Below are 14,041 nucleotides of genomic sequence, written 5' to 3'. Positions count from 1 at the left end.
TCTCTGAACCCAAGAAGAGTTGTGTAAGGGGATACTGAGTAATCATCACTTTCACTAACTGTAAAACTTTTACTACGCATTTGAGTGCCTTGTGGTTTTGAAGTCTTAGATATTTAAAAAGCTTCTTGTAGGATATCTGGATATACGTTATCCCCAGAAGTGCTTTGATGGTCGTTTTATAGAGCAATATAGATCATCTCCTTCTAGAATTTGCAAACTGTGCTTCAGTGCCATCCTTCCACTCTTCTGGACATTGGAGAAATATGTTTATATGGTGACTACTTTGATGGATGCAATTCACTGTAATTTGTGAAAATTCAAGACTGCCTGTAAGTGAACTAAAAAACTGTACTACAAAATAATCCCACATGTAATGTTCTGATAATTAAACCCATTTGACAGTTACGTCATTCATTATCACGCTTAGCCAGATCCATTACTCACATTTGGTGCCTTGGACAAAACAAAGTTGGTACACTAGAGACTGTCAGTTGAGCAGATGCTCCTGTGGAAGAAAGCAGCCAAGTAATGCTTTTGTAATATGATCCCCAGCATGCTAAAGAGAGTTACTGTTTCAGCTTGCAGAATGGTCAAGGAGTATACAAAGTAGAAAAGGAAATATATGAGGGCATCCTATTGACTATACCACATTTGAATGCCAATCTATTTGCATGTTTTGATGGTCATTGTTTTTGCAAAATCACCTGTATTTTAAACAACACAACAAGCACAGCATGTGCATAGTCTGCATTTATATTATTAGCTAGTAATAGGGACAAATTATAACAAAACTCAAAGGAAAACTGGAGGAACATATTTCTGTTCCTATAAAACTCCAGTAATTTTTAAGGGGATAGTATTCCCATTGTAGGTGATTGTTTTCATTATCCCCAATCCCCATTGGTTTGCAATCTATGTACACTATGATTAATATTAGAATTTTTACAGGGCCACTTCTCCTAGCATTCTAGCACTAACTTTTTCAAAATGACGTAAGGAATAAGATATTTGAACTATTTTTTTTAAACTATTGCGCCTTTCTATTTAATAAGCTCTTTCAGAGAAGTGGAAGAATAAAGAACGAAATCGTACCACCACCATCCCCAAAACTGTTGCTATGGAAGGCAGTGGGAACAGTCTGATTCCACAGCACTGGGTGCATGGGGAGCCATGCATAAAGGATCTTCATTTTGTGAACCACAGACCTCCACCCTAATGTGCTGGGGACTTCTTCCACCCCAACCTGAGTAAGCTTCCCATATGCCTAATTTGTTTACTCAGGCTGTGCTGTGTGATCTAGGACTTTGGCTAAAAGTTATTTTCTTGAAGACAGTGAGAAATGTCCCCCAAGTAGCATCAGCCCTGTAGACTTTACAGGAATATATAGGAGTTGATTTATAAGACCGAACCACTAAATAGCTAAGTTCAGGCAAGCAGAAGGAAAGGAAGGAGTGCACTAGCTGTAAAAGCTTTGGACACTGGAGGATTTAAAGTACATTCCCTCCCTAGTTCATTAGGAGAATTTTAAATCTACTTAACAGCACGTGTTGGCCAAGCCTTTTAAATGCAGGTGTCTCCTGCTTTATTGATTTTGATTATAATGGACATTTTATTTTTCAAAATGCATTGTTTTCCTTGTCATAGTATAACTGTAGCTTGCTCCTGAAGAAACTAACTCATCTTAACTCTGCCATTCTTCATAGAGTTGTATTTGAATGACCACTATTTGTGAAAATGTTCACAAATTCCCAAAGTTTCACTGATTTGAATGAATGATTATTCATAACAGTGTATTATTTATCTTCTGATATTTACCATTCCCCCACTTACAGTTACAATTATCCATTTTGGGAGCAGAAACATTACTACATACTTTAGTGATCACACACCACAGGTAACAGAGTTAAAATAAACAGTATACAAGCAACTTTGAGGCTAGAATTTGATCACAAACTATCCACTGGATACATAAGAATAAAGATTCCATGAGAAGCAATCAGGAATACTTCATAAGCAATTTGCAAACACAGAGTGATGTTAAATTCATGACATAATTAAGTTTCAAATTAATGATTGGCTATCTGTATGGACCACATACTTGAGATGATGAAAGGTAAAACTGAAATTTTAAAGAATAAAATAGAGCTGCTTTTGTAAACTAACATTGGTTCCAACTTGGTATAACTAGAAAAATTCTGGAAGATATTTTTATACCAGCCGAGACTGAGCAGAAGGGAGAACAGGGATCAACAGATACCACTTGGTCTAACTTATGAAGCCTTTTCGCTGGTAAAATAACTCCCATTGACTTTAAGAGAGCAAGTATTTCAGGATTTAGGACCTGATTCCACAAGGTATTTGCTTTACTTTAAACTTATGAGTAGAGCTTGGAAAATAATTGATTTCCCCCCACCCAGTCCTCTGGCAGTTCCAAAAAACAGGGAAAAATTGGTTCAGGTTGAACTGAATTTGAAAATCTTGAAAAATTTCAGCCAAGTCCATTTTGGGCTGAACAAAATGTTTAATATGTCCTGAAATTTGTAGTTTCCGTAAAGGGCCCAGTAGTTAGGGCACTCACCTCAGATGTAGGAGACCCACATTCAATCCTCCCATCTGCAGAGAAGGGACTTGAACGTGAATCTTAATTACAAGGCAGTGCTGTAGTCAGTGGGCTACAGGATAAGCTGCTGTTGGGGCTCTCTTAATCTGCTCATGTAGTCTCAATGTTTTCAGAGCTAGGTTAAGGATCTTGCTGAACTTGATTTCATGGAATATAAAAAGAAAAAAGTTCTCATATTTAATTCTAAAATGGAATATTGTAGTCTCAAAAGTCTGGGGATTGGGAAACAAAACAAACCAGAAGGAAAACTTTGGTAGGAGAATTTTTAGGGAGAAATACATCTCTCTGCGGGTATGCACTAAGGGTCTTCATTGTAAATTCTGCCCAAATGTGATGCTTTACAAAACACAGAGCAAGGCACATTTCTTGCTCCAAAGAGCTATTTCATGTGTGGAACAAGTGTAGAATATCTAGGAAAGATTCACAGTCCAAACAAGAGATCTGCAATACAGATTATAGTGATGAATTTTGCCCTAATTTGTATATCACAAGCAAAGTAGAGTAAGCAGATTATTGTAAAACAACTCCAAGATGTCAGAGCATATATTTGGGATTACAAGGAAATTCAGTGCTGGAGATGAGAAGAGCTCTAGAAAAGATAAAAGAGAAAGAAATACAGATGTTGTGGCAATGGGGAAAGCAGAAGACATGGGAAAGATCAGAAAGTGTTCACTTAAAATAAAAGAGAAAAAATAAAAATCTTGGCTCAAGTGTAATGGAAAGGTGCATTAAATGTCATTTTATTAAGATACTCTGTAGCTAGTTAAGGACAATAGAGAAGGTGGGTATGATTGGTTTCATTTTAATTGGATGTTGCTGGGACCTTGCCTCATTTGGGAAATTGTCCAAGTACGTGTCCTTCAGAGCATGTTAGTTCTTAACCGTCTCTATTCTGTCTGATACACATTTTTAATAAAAAAAACATTTCGTTTTTCTACAAGAGACTCTCAAAGCACTTTACAAAACATGAATTTACCCTGGAGGTAGTGTAGTAATATTCCTATTTTGCAGGTGAGGAAACCGAGCACAAAAATGTGAAATCTGAAGTCACAGAGATTTTCTGAGTCCAATTCCTATGCCTTAAGCACAAGACCATCCTTCCTCTTAATTAGAAAGGAATATTAATTGAATGTGAATTAATTGAAAGTTCATGAAATAATTGTCTTAATGTTGTTACAATGTTCTGTGCTACATAGCGCTCTCTCTCTCTTCTCTCTTTCGGTGAAATAGTTCATGATAGATCATTATGTTAACTGTGTATTTGAATTTAAACCATAGCAGCCAGAAGACTAATGCATTCTTCTATGTTATTTTTACAATTTGTTTAATCATTTCTTCTGTGATTTTTTCCCCCAGTAGAAAGTGGCCTGTACAAAGGTAAATATAATGCAAATACAAGTGAAATGAACTGAAGACTCATGAAAGTCCAGGAAATCTAAGCATTACTACTGTGCTCTGCATTCCCATACATCATGGGGTGTATAACCTCACTGCATGGTGCACGCTATAAATAAAGTTCTGCTCAACCAAGAGGTGCTGAAATAAATTCAGTTTAAAACTATGCTATTCCTACTGCTGAGCACCTGCTGAGGGAAGATGGAACATTATGTTCTGGAAGAGAACCAGAGTAGCACCCCTTCCTGCAGCTGTTTTAAGATTGTTTGTTAACATGCACCAGCAAGCAGTGCTGGCCAGCTGCATAGGGGCCAATGGGAAGGCATGCTCCTCTTCAAAATGCCTCCACACTGTGAGAGACGGCTCCACACTGAGCTTAATGCAAGTCCAGGCCTGTGCTTCCAAGACACAATGGAGCCCACTTAAAAACAATTGGAGGGTGTCATCAGAAAGAGTAGGCTTGTGCCTGCACTTAAACTGCCTGGAAAATGTGTTCAATATCTCTAGTTCAAATGGTTAATTTGCTTCACAGAATGCAGCCTGTATGTGTATGGGCTAAAGAAACTAACTGCTCTCCCAAGCAAAAACGAGCTGCTTTATTTTACACCTTCTGCTATTTGCTTTTCCTCTGTATCGCTTCTACCACTCAATATTTATGTTATACTCACTTTACATCAACAGCCTGACACACAGTTTACCCCACTGTATCCATTATTGGTCAAACTGGACCAGAAACTTCCAAGGGATTTTGCACCCTCTTACACCATGTCTAAATTTGTCCCCTGGTGCTCATCTGTGGAAGGCACTGCTGGCCTCAGTGTCATTCAGCCATGTGTTAATCATGAATCCTTCAGAAGACTCTAGGCTGTTATGGGTAATTTTCTTTTTATTCTTTAATTAAATAGAAAATGATAAATTGTTTGTCTATTGTGCAGGCTGCAAATATGCACTTCCTGGTTCATTATCATTATTATATGACATATGAAAAGAATGGGAAGGGATAGATGAATGGAGCTGCATGCTGATCACAGAAACTGCTTGAAAACTCCAGATATCTATAATCTGACAGCCATTCACAGACTGGTATCTGGCCTGATCAGATGTCACTGAGCTGTGACCAAAACCAAGCAGTCTTTGTTTTGAACACCACATCTTTCAAAATTATGCATTAAAGAGATTTATCGATCATTGTTGTGCAAAATGTAATAAATGACAAAGCTACTTAGTTCCCATCACACAAAAAGTACAAAAAAAATTTCCAGGCAAAAGTAAAGCAGAACTTCATTCTATCAAGCAAATTAACCGTAACAAAAAAACCTTGCTCCCCTGTGATATAGGCATGCCTTTCGGGTGGAGCAGCAGCAATAGGGACAGCAATCTAAGGATGTCTTCGGGATCGGAGATTGCCTTGCACAGCGTTCCTCCCCCTCTGCCCTGGCATCCTCTTTGCCTTGTTCAGAGTCTCTTTCCTCCAACCCTACCGCCACTCAGGCCTGATCTACACTTAAAGCTTAGGTTAACATGGCTATGGCACTCACGGGAGTGAAAAATCCACACCCTGGAGTGCTGTAGCGGTGCCAACCCAACCCTCAGTGTAGATACAGTAAAGTCGACAGAAGGATGGTTCTGTCAACCTAGGTACTGCTGTTTGGGGAGGTGCAGTTCCTACAGTGACAGTAAAACCCCTTCCGTTGCTGTAGTCTGCGCCTACCCTACAAAGTTACAGGAGCACAGCTATGACACTAGCTATGCCTCTGTAGAGCCCGCAGTGCAGACATATAGCCTCAGCCTTTCTTCCTCTAGTTGGTCGACTCATGTTGATTAGTTATGTACTCACAAAACTAATCATCCTCAGCTCAATAGGTGTGATTCATCATTTTCTTGCACCCAGTGTAGTTGCTTATAGCAATATAAAGTGTGTGTAAAATGCTACTATTCTGTTTTGATATTGGTTACTTCACGCTTGTGTAAATGACTACAGGAGGTGCAGGGCAAGAACAAATCATGCCCAGGAGTTGCAGAATCAGGCTTTGAATAAGAACATGTATATCCCATCTGATACTTTCACACAGCCCTGCCATTGCTCCCCTCCTCCAATACCAGTAAAATTATTTCCATCAGAAGTATATTGCTCTTCCTGGAACTGCAGATGGCAGATCCTCTTAATTACACGTCTAGTTGTCAATTGTCCTTCTTTTCTGCCTCTGCTTACTTTGGCATTACAATGCATGCAGACAGCTTTTAAATGATCTGCTTCATTGATTGTACAAGGATTCCACACTACTGAAATGATCCTATGGTCACACAGCTCAAGGTTAATTCAAACAGCATAGAATTTTCTGCTAGAAAAACTTAACTGCACATTTGTTTTGATAGTGAAGGGAGTGTGAGGGGCACTGGCAGCAATAGCAAAGAATGGAGAAATTTCATAGAATAGAATACCAGGGTTGGAAGGGATCTCAGGAGGTCATCTAGTCCAACCCCCTGCTCAAAGAAGGACCAATCCCCAATTTTTGCCCCAGATCCCAAATGGTCCCCTCAAGGATTGAACTTGCAACCCTGGGTTTAGCAGACTAATGCTCAAACCACTGAACTTCATTTCAGGCTAATGGGAATATGCTTGATCCTAAACTATCAGCATCTCCATAAGTGGTACATAAAATACTTGACAGAGCTGGTGTAATTCACTCTTCAGTGTGTGTTACATAACCCACTCTACTGATTGAACCCAGGACTTTCAGAACTAAAGCATAAGCCTCTACAGTATGAGCTGCTAAAGGACTAAAGGCCCTGGCTGGCAGCTAGAGCAGACTCATATTCTCTGTGGACCAATAACGATGGTCAAGATGGTGATTGTTAAAGTTTGCCAAGTACTGTGGCAGGGGAGAGGTAACAAATGTCTGAGCAGTTGATGGCAGCCAGAAGAGAGACTATCCAATTTCAGGTTTAAAGCAAGATGGACAAAGTAAGAAACAGCCAGCACTTGGACGGGGCATACACTAGAATAGGTAATTCCAGTCCCTAGCTTGTATGATTCTAGGATAAGCATGTGATTTTTATTGCAGGACTTAAGAAACAGTACCTCAAGTTGGAATATGTTATATATATAACATACGTAGAGACAGATCCTTTGGGGGAAGAAAAGAATACGATTTGCAACATCATACTTGTTCCCCTCTGAAGTACATCCTCAGAGAATTAGAGCTGAGAGCAAAAATCAATCAGATTTGCTGCACTGAATTTTTGGCAAAAATACAAGATAAGTATTTTTCATGAAATTCCAGCAACGCAAATATGATTTCAAAAACCTGGCAAACGAGCTATTTTTTGGAGGAACAACTGTTTCTCATAATCAGAAATAACATCTCTCTGCCCCCATGCAGAGACAGAACATTGTAAATTCAGGAATCTCTGAGACCATAGAGACCTGTGACTAAAGATGGGGACCCTTTCAGAAATGATACCTGCCAAAAGGAGTTTCAAAGTGTTGGTTCAGGAAAACGTATTGCATGAATTTCATGATGGGAAAAATTAGGATATTTAATGGTTGGTCTGGCCCTAGCTGAGTCTTTCACTATTCTGGATGAATGCTCTGGTGGGCTGGACAGTCTTTTTGTCTCTAAGATGAGAGATAAAACAAAACATTGTTATTTGTGGATCCCATAGCCTTTTTTTTTTCTTCAGCAAAGATAATAGCTCCCCAAACCTACTCTGTTTGCATTATGACTATTAAAATTCTTGCCTTAACCCCACACTCAGTAGGCCCAGTGGGATATAGTATATCTCTCAATCTTTGTTATACTGCTCTGTAATACTGTTATACATCCTCCACATTCCACCAGGGAAGTGGCTGATTTTCATTGGTGAAAATTGATTCCTATATAGGCTGTGGTCCTGCAAGTCACTACATGACTCAGTGGGGCTCTACTGGTGCAGTGATTTACAGGATCAGGGACCTAGTCTTTAAAGTACATTGGGCTATAGAAGACTTGTCTACCCCAGGAAAATAATACCAGCATAAGCTAAGGTGTGAAGTTAAACTGATAGCATTATATAATTCCCCATGTGGATATTCTTATTGCAGAATAAGAGGGCTCTTTTGTTGTTGTTGTGTAGCTTAGGTTGCTTTGGAAGGAGGTTAAACTAAACGGAAAAAAGTCCCTCTTAATTGAGACTAAGAAGTGCCCATAGGGGGGATTATAAAGGTAGAACTGTAGCAATTTATAGTGATATCACTTTTCCATTTAGATAAACCCTAAATAGATATAAGCTACTTTGTACTCTTACTAAATAAGTCTCAATGGGGCTCTATCTTGTGAGGATACTTTAGCAAATAGTTGCTAACAAAGTTTTTTTCCACTGAAAAATAATTTAATTTACAAAATACAATTGACTTTCCTGAGACATTTAGGTTTTCTGCATGGTTTCATAACATTTTAGCAACGGTTATCAAAATTCTCATCAAAATGGTTACTGAAATGGTTATTAAAATGTTAGTAAATGAAAACTTTCAATAATTTTGTAAAAAAATTAGAATTTTCGATTAAAAATGTCAAGAAAAAATGAAAAAATTGATATGTTTCATACCCTGTCAAATGGAAAGAATTCTGACATTCCTGGATTTTTCATTAGTTTTTTTCCAACCAGTTCCATTGACTTGGTAGCTTGATTTATAAAGATGCTGAATGTTTGCAACTCTTGTTGACTTAACGAGAGAAGGGATTGCCCAGCACTAAAGGAAATCAGGCCATATCTAGGGTATAGACTATTTTACTAAAAGATTTCAACTTTAAAACAATGCTATTGAATCTAGAGTTCTGGGATCCATTTGCAACATGGGTAGGGAAATAATGGAGAAATCTGAAAAGCTGGAATATCAAACACTAAGTATATTTGGAGGGACAGATATATTTGTGAGGAGGGGAAATCTGCATATAAAAAAAAGTTGTCCTATGTCAGTTCCTCTTATCTTGCTTACACCCACTCTCTTCTGCTTGCAGTCAGCTACTTTAAATAGTATGATTATGTATTTTTATATACAACAGCAGCAGCAGTCTGCTTGAGCTAGTGTTTATCATATTTTGCTCACTTATGAATATGTATTCTAAACAAGTGTTTTTCTTTTTAAAAAAACCCAGCAAAACCACAACTTCTCATTTCTCCAGTGCTGATGATGAAAATTTGGAAGCTGTCAAATAACTAGGGTGGGGAAAAAAAACTCACTTAAAAATAATTTAGTCAGGTTTGCTTTAGGTCCTGTCTCTGGATGCCTCTTTTCTTTCCCTGACCCCTGCACCCTCTGAGAGCTTCCTTACATTATTTTAAAAAAAAATAAAAAAAAAATCACCACCCACTTACACTTTAACTGGAAAGAAAATCTTTGAATAAAAAGAATAGATCTCTTTTTAAAGGCATCACACAGTGCACTCCAGGTTATTTTGTTCCTCCTTAAATGTCTCTTCTACCCCCAGGAATATGCAAATTGCAATGGTGTCATTGTACAGTAGCAGGCACAAAAGACTTGGGCCTCATATATTCATCTGCCATTCCGTGTGTGGTTAATGCCGTTCAACTACATGTAAGTGCTGCTTAGTGAAGTGCAGATAACACAACTGCATTAACTAGAAATCACTCTCCAAATAATGTATACTATTTTACACGTTTGTGGCATATTTCATCCCAGGACAGCAAACGGCTTTAGAAAAGATGTCAAGGATCATTATCCCCATTTTGTAGCTGGGTTAACTTAGATGCAAAGATAAGCGTCTCAAGCGTCTCACCCATGGAGCAAAACCAGGTCTACAGACACATTTTAGTGCCCTTCTTTTTATCATCGTGAGGAATTTGTTTATTGTCATCTTGAGCCTTCACTATAGATCAAATCTCAGAGTCCTTGTGCGGAGAGAGCTGCTATGAATTCAAAGAAATATTTGCTAATGGGTCTTGTTGCATGGTGCTTGTCATAAATATAAAGGGAAGGGTAACCACCTTTCTGTATACAGAACTATAAAATCCCTCCTGGCCAGAGGCAAAACCCTTTCACCTGTAAAGGGTTAAGAAGCTAAGGTAACCTAGTTGGCACCTGACCCAAAATGACCAATGAGCGGACAAGATACTTTCAAATCTGGAGGAGGGGGAACAAAGGGTTGGTCTGTCTGTGTGATGCTTTTGCCAGGAACAGATCAGGAATGCAGCCTTACAACTCCTGTAAAGTTAGTAAGTAATCTAGCGAGAAATGCGTTAGATTTCCTTTTTTTTAATGGCTGGTAAAATAAGTTGTGCTGGATGGAATTTATATTCCTGTTTTTGTGTCTTTTTGTAACTTAAGGTTTTGCCTAGAGGGATTCTCTATGTTTCGAATCTGATTACCCTGTAAGGTATCCTGATTTTACAGAGGTGATTCTTTTATCTTTTCTTTAATTAAAATTCTTCTTTTAAGAACCTGATTGCTTTTTCATTGTTCTTCAGATCCAAGCATTTGGGTCTGTGTTCACATGTACAAATTGGTGTGGATTCTTATCAAGACTTCCCCAGGAAAGGGGGTGTAGGGCTTAGGGGGATGTTTTGGGGGAAGACGTCTCCAAGTGGGCTCTTTCCCTGTTCTTTTTTAAAATGTTTGTGGTGGCAGCATACTGTTCAAGGCCAAGGCAAAGTTTGTACCTTGGGGAAGTTTTAACCTAAGCTGGTAAAAATAAGCTTAGGGGGTCTTTCATGCAGGTCCCCTCATCTGTACCCTAGAGTTCAGAGTGGGGAAGGAACCTTGACAGTGCTTAACACATTAAATGTTCCTGCATAGCCTGGATCATAGGTATTTGAAACCAAGGGTCACATCCTTAGACTTTCTTTAAATTCCTTTTGCATCACTCCAGCTACATCCTTCCTTAAAGGGACAGCTCTAGGTTTTGCAGGCCCTATGAAATGAAACTTATGAAGTCCAAACTGGCTCCTTTGCCACCTATGATTAAATCCCCACATTGCCATATATCCCGGGTGCTAAGCCCTGCCTTCCGCTTTCCTCAGGTTGTGATGTCCTGTCCCAACCTCCAACTCCATTGCCTTTTACTTCCATTCTCCACATGGACTGGGAGGCCAACAGGTGTAACCCTAGTGCAGTTTTCCCAAGCAGAGGGAATAGGGTAGGAGCAGTTGGGGAAGCAGCTCTGCTACAGCCTGCTGGCAGCAATCAGAGGGAAGCATATGGAGAATTGAGGCAAGTGCTCTGGTTAGTGTGTTTGGTGTGCGCATGTGGTGCAGGGCTCTTAGAACTGCATGACACTGTTGTTTGTGACCTTATAGGTGACATCGATCTTCAGTCCACCATGGCTTCCTTATGCTGCCATTCAGTTGTTGGAGCTCGGGCTCCACCTTTCCTGTTGTTTTGTCATGGAGAGAGGAAAATGTAGTTGTCAATGTGTCCTGTTGACATTGAGATGAAGTGTCAAGTGTAGGAAGCTGAATAGTTGGAAAGAGTTATTGCCTCTTAAAATTGAAGCTATGTAGACTGGCAGTGGAATATGTGATATAACTTTAGTCCAAAGGCCCTAAAAAAAGTGTGTTAGGCCCTGTTATGAATCTTTACAGATTTTCTCTTTGTTCTAGTTGCCATTTACCAACTTTTGCCCTTTTTCTCCTTTCAGTTCCTATCTTCCCACAATTTAGCTGTTAGCTCTTGGGCCCCAATCTTAAATATTCACCACTTGAAAATCATTTGGTAGCAAATGGGTGGTATGTGTTTGTGCTTGTACTGGGCTGAGGGAAAGGAGGACTGTGCCAGTACTAAGGATTTCTGCTCTTCAATTATTGGCAGGATTTTCCCCTACTCTAAAGTTTTGAGTTTATAGCAAGACATTTTCTCTATGGTTATTTTCATTGGATCCTATGATTAAAGACTTAGCAGAGCAATACTAGATGTATGCCCTCAGATAACCTCTTTATTTCATTTATTGTTTTATTATCCTGTAAAGCATGAACAGAACTGCCCTTTTCTAGGTATCTCTACCAAGGGCTGTTGTGCAGGAAGCATCGGCAGTCCACAGCCTATGTTGAAATTAGGTAACTGAATATCATTGTGTGTATAACTGGGGTGATGGGGTCACCTCAGTTCTATCCCAAAGATGGGGTTTGATATCTGATCGTTACAAAATGTCCAATATTCTCCATTGTTTGTCCAAACTTAATTATATTTGTTCATAGTCTGCAGTATTCTCCTAGTGCTAAAAAGCTTTAATTTTTCAATTACCTTTTTATTGCAAAAGTGTAATTCTAAGCCAATTTCTTTTTATAGAATTTTGAAATAGCTTCTTTTTCGCCTTGTTACTTTCATTGTATGTGATTAGTCTATTCATGATCTGTTTCTCCTTTTCTGAAATTGATCAGAAAGAAACAATCTCAGACCTCTGCAGGGAAAATACTATGCAAATGAATGACATGTTTTGATGGGAGAATGACAGACAGGCTTATCACATTTGTTGTTGCTAGAGCAGTTTTGTTGTAGAACATGAGTTAATCATATCATACAAGTTATTTTAAATATATCCATAATGCAAATAATTTTAGATTAAAATTTAACTGAATTGAACTATAATTAGATAGACCCAAGAGAAATTGTACTGTTTGTAGAGCTATTTGTCTGCATCTGCATTCATTTTAAGATAACGGCGTTACAAGGATTCATTCCCTTCATCTTATCTAGCAACATGGATTAGAGCCAGTATATTTACTTATATACATTATTTCATATTAGTGTGTTGCTAAATCATGTCGACATGTGCAAAATCATGTATAACTACTTAGGTACCAAAATTTGTCATCCTTAAAGTGTCTTTAGGAATATTGACACCCTTATGGAGCAAATTCTGACCTCTTTATACCTGTTGCCATGTAAAATTTAACAGGAATGAATGCATATAACAGAGAGCAAAATTTGGCTTGTGTCTAATATTGTAGGTGTTTGGTCACATAACTTTCAATCACTTGCTTAAATTCTCTGTTCAGCCCAGTCAACTATTTAAATCTCGGTACTGATTTAAGATATCTCATACATTATAGATTCATAGATTATAAAGACAGGAGGGACTATTGCGACCATCTAGTCTGAGATCTGATATAACACAGGCCATAAGACCTCCCTGAATTAATTCCTGTTTGGACTAGAGTATATCTTTTAGAATACATCAAATCTTGGTTTAAAAGTTTCCAGTCATGAAGAATCCATCACAACCCGTGGCATGTGGTTCTAATAGTTAAGTATGCTCACAGTTAAAAATGCGTACCTTATTTATACCTTGAATTTGTCTAGCTTCAACTTTCAGCCATTGGATATTATACTTATAAAGTTTTTAATAAAATAAATACTACTGGGAATTGTATGATTATAGGAGACTTTAACTTCCCAGATATAGATTGGAGGACAAGTGCTACTAATAATGGTAGAGTCCAGAATTTCTTGGATGTGATAGCTGACAGATTTCTTCACCAAATAGATGCTGAACCAATAAGAGGTGATGCCATTTTAGATTTGTTATTTGTGAGTAGCGAGGACCTCATAGAAAAACTGGTTGTAGGGGACAACCTTGGTTCTAGTGATCAGGGAGTTAAACTAAATGGAAGGAAAAAACAAAAATAGATCTGCAAAAAGGGTCTTTGATTTCAAAAGACTAATTTTAAAAAATTAAGGGAATTGGTTAGGGAAGTGGACTGGACCAAATAACTCAAGGATCTGAATGTGGAGGAGGCTTAGAATTACTTTAAGTCAAAGTTGCAGAAGCTATCTGAAGCCTGCATGCCATGCAAGGAGAAAAAAAATGTAGGGAAGGGTTGTGCACCAAGCTGGATGAGCAAGCATCTCAAACAGGTGATTAAGAGAAAGCAGAAAGCCTGTAAGGAATGGAAGATGGGATGGATCAGCAAGGAAAGCTACTTCTTGGAGGTCAGAAAGTTCAGGGATAAAGTGAGAACTGCCAAAAGTCAAGCAGAATTGGATCTTGCAAAGGAAATTAAAACCAATAGTAAAAGGTTTGACAGTCA

This window comes from Lepidochelys kempii, chromosome 3 (assembly GCF_965140285.1).
Source record: "Lepidochelys kempii isolate rLepKem1 chromosome 3, rLepKem1.hap1, whole genome shotgun sequence".
Taxonomy (NCBI): Eukaryota; Metazoa; Chordata; order Testudines; family Cheloniidae; genus Lepidochelys; species Lepidochelys kempii.
The sequence above is the reverse complement of the archived record's forward strand: the minus strand, read 5'-3'. Positions refer to the sequence as shown.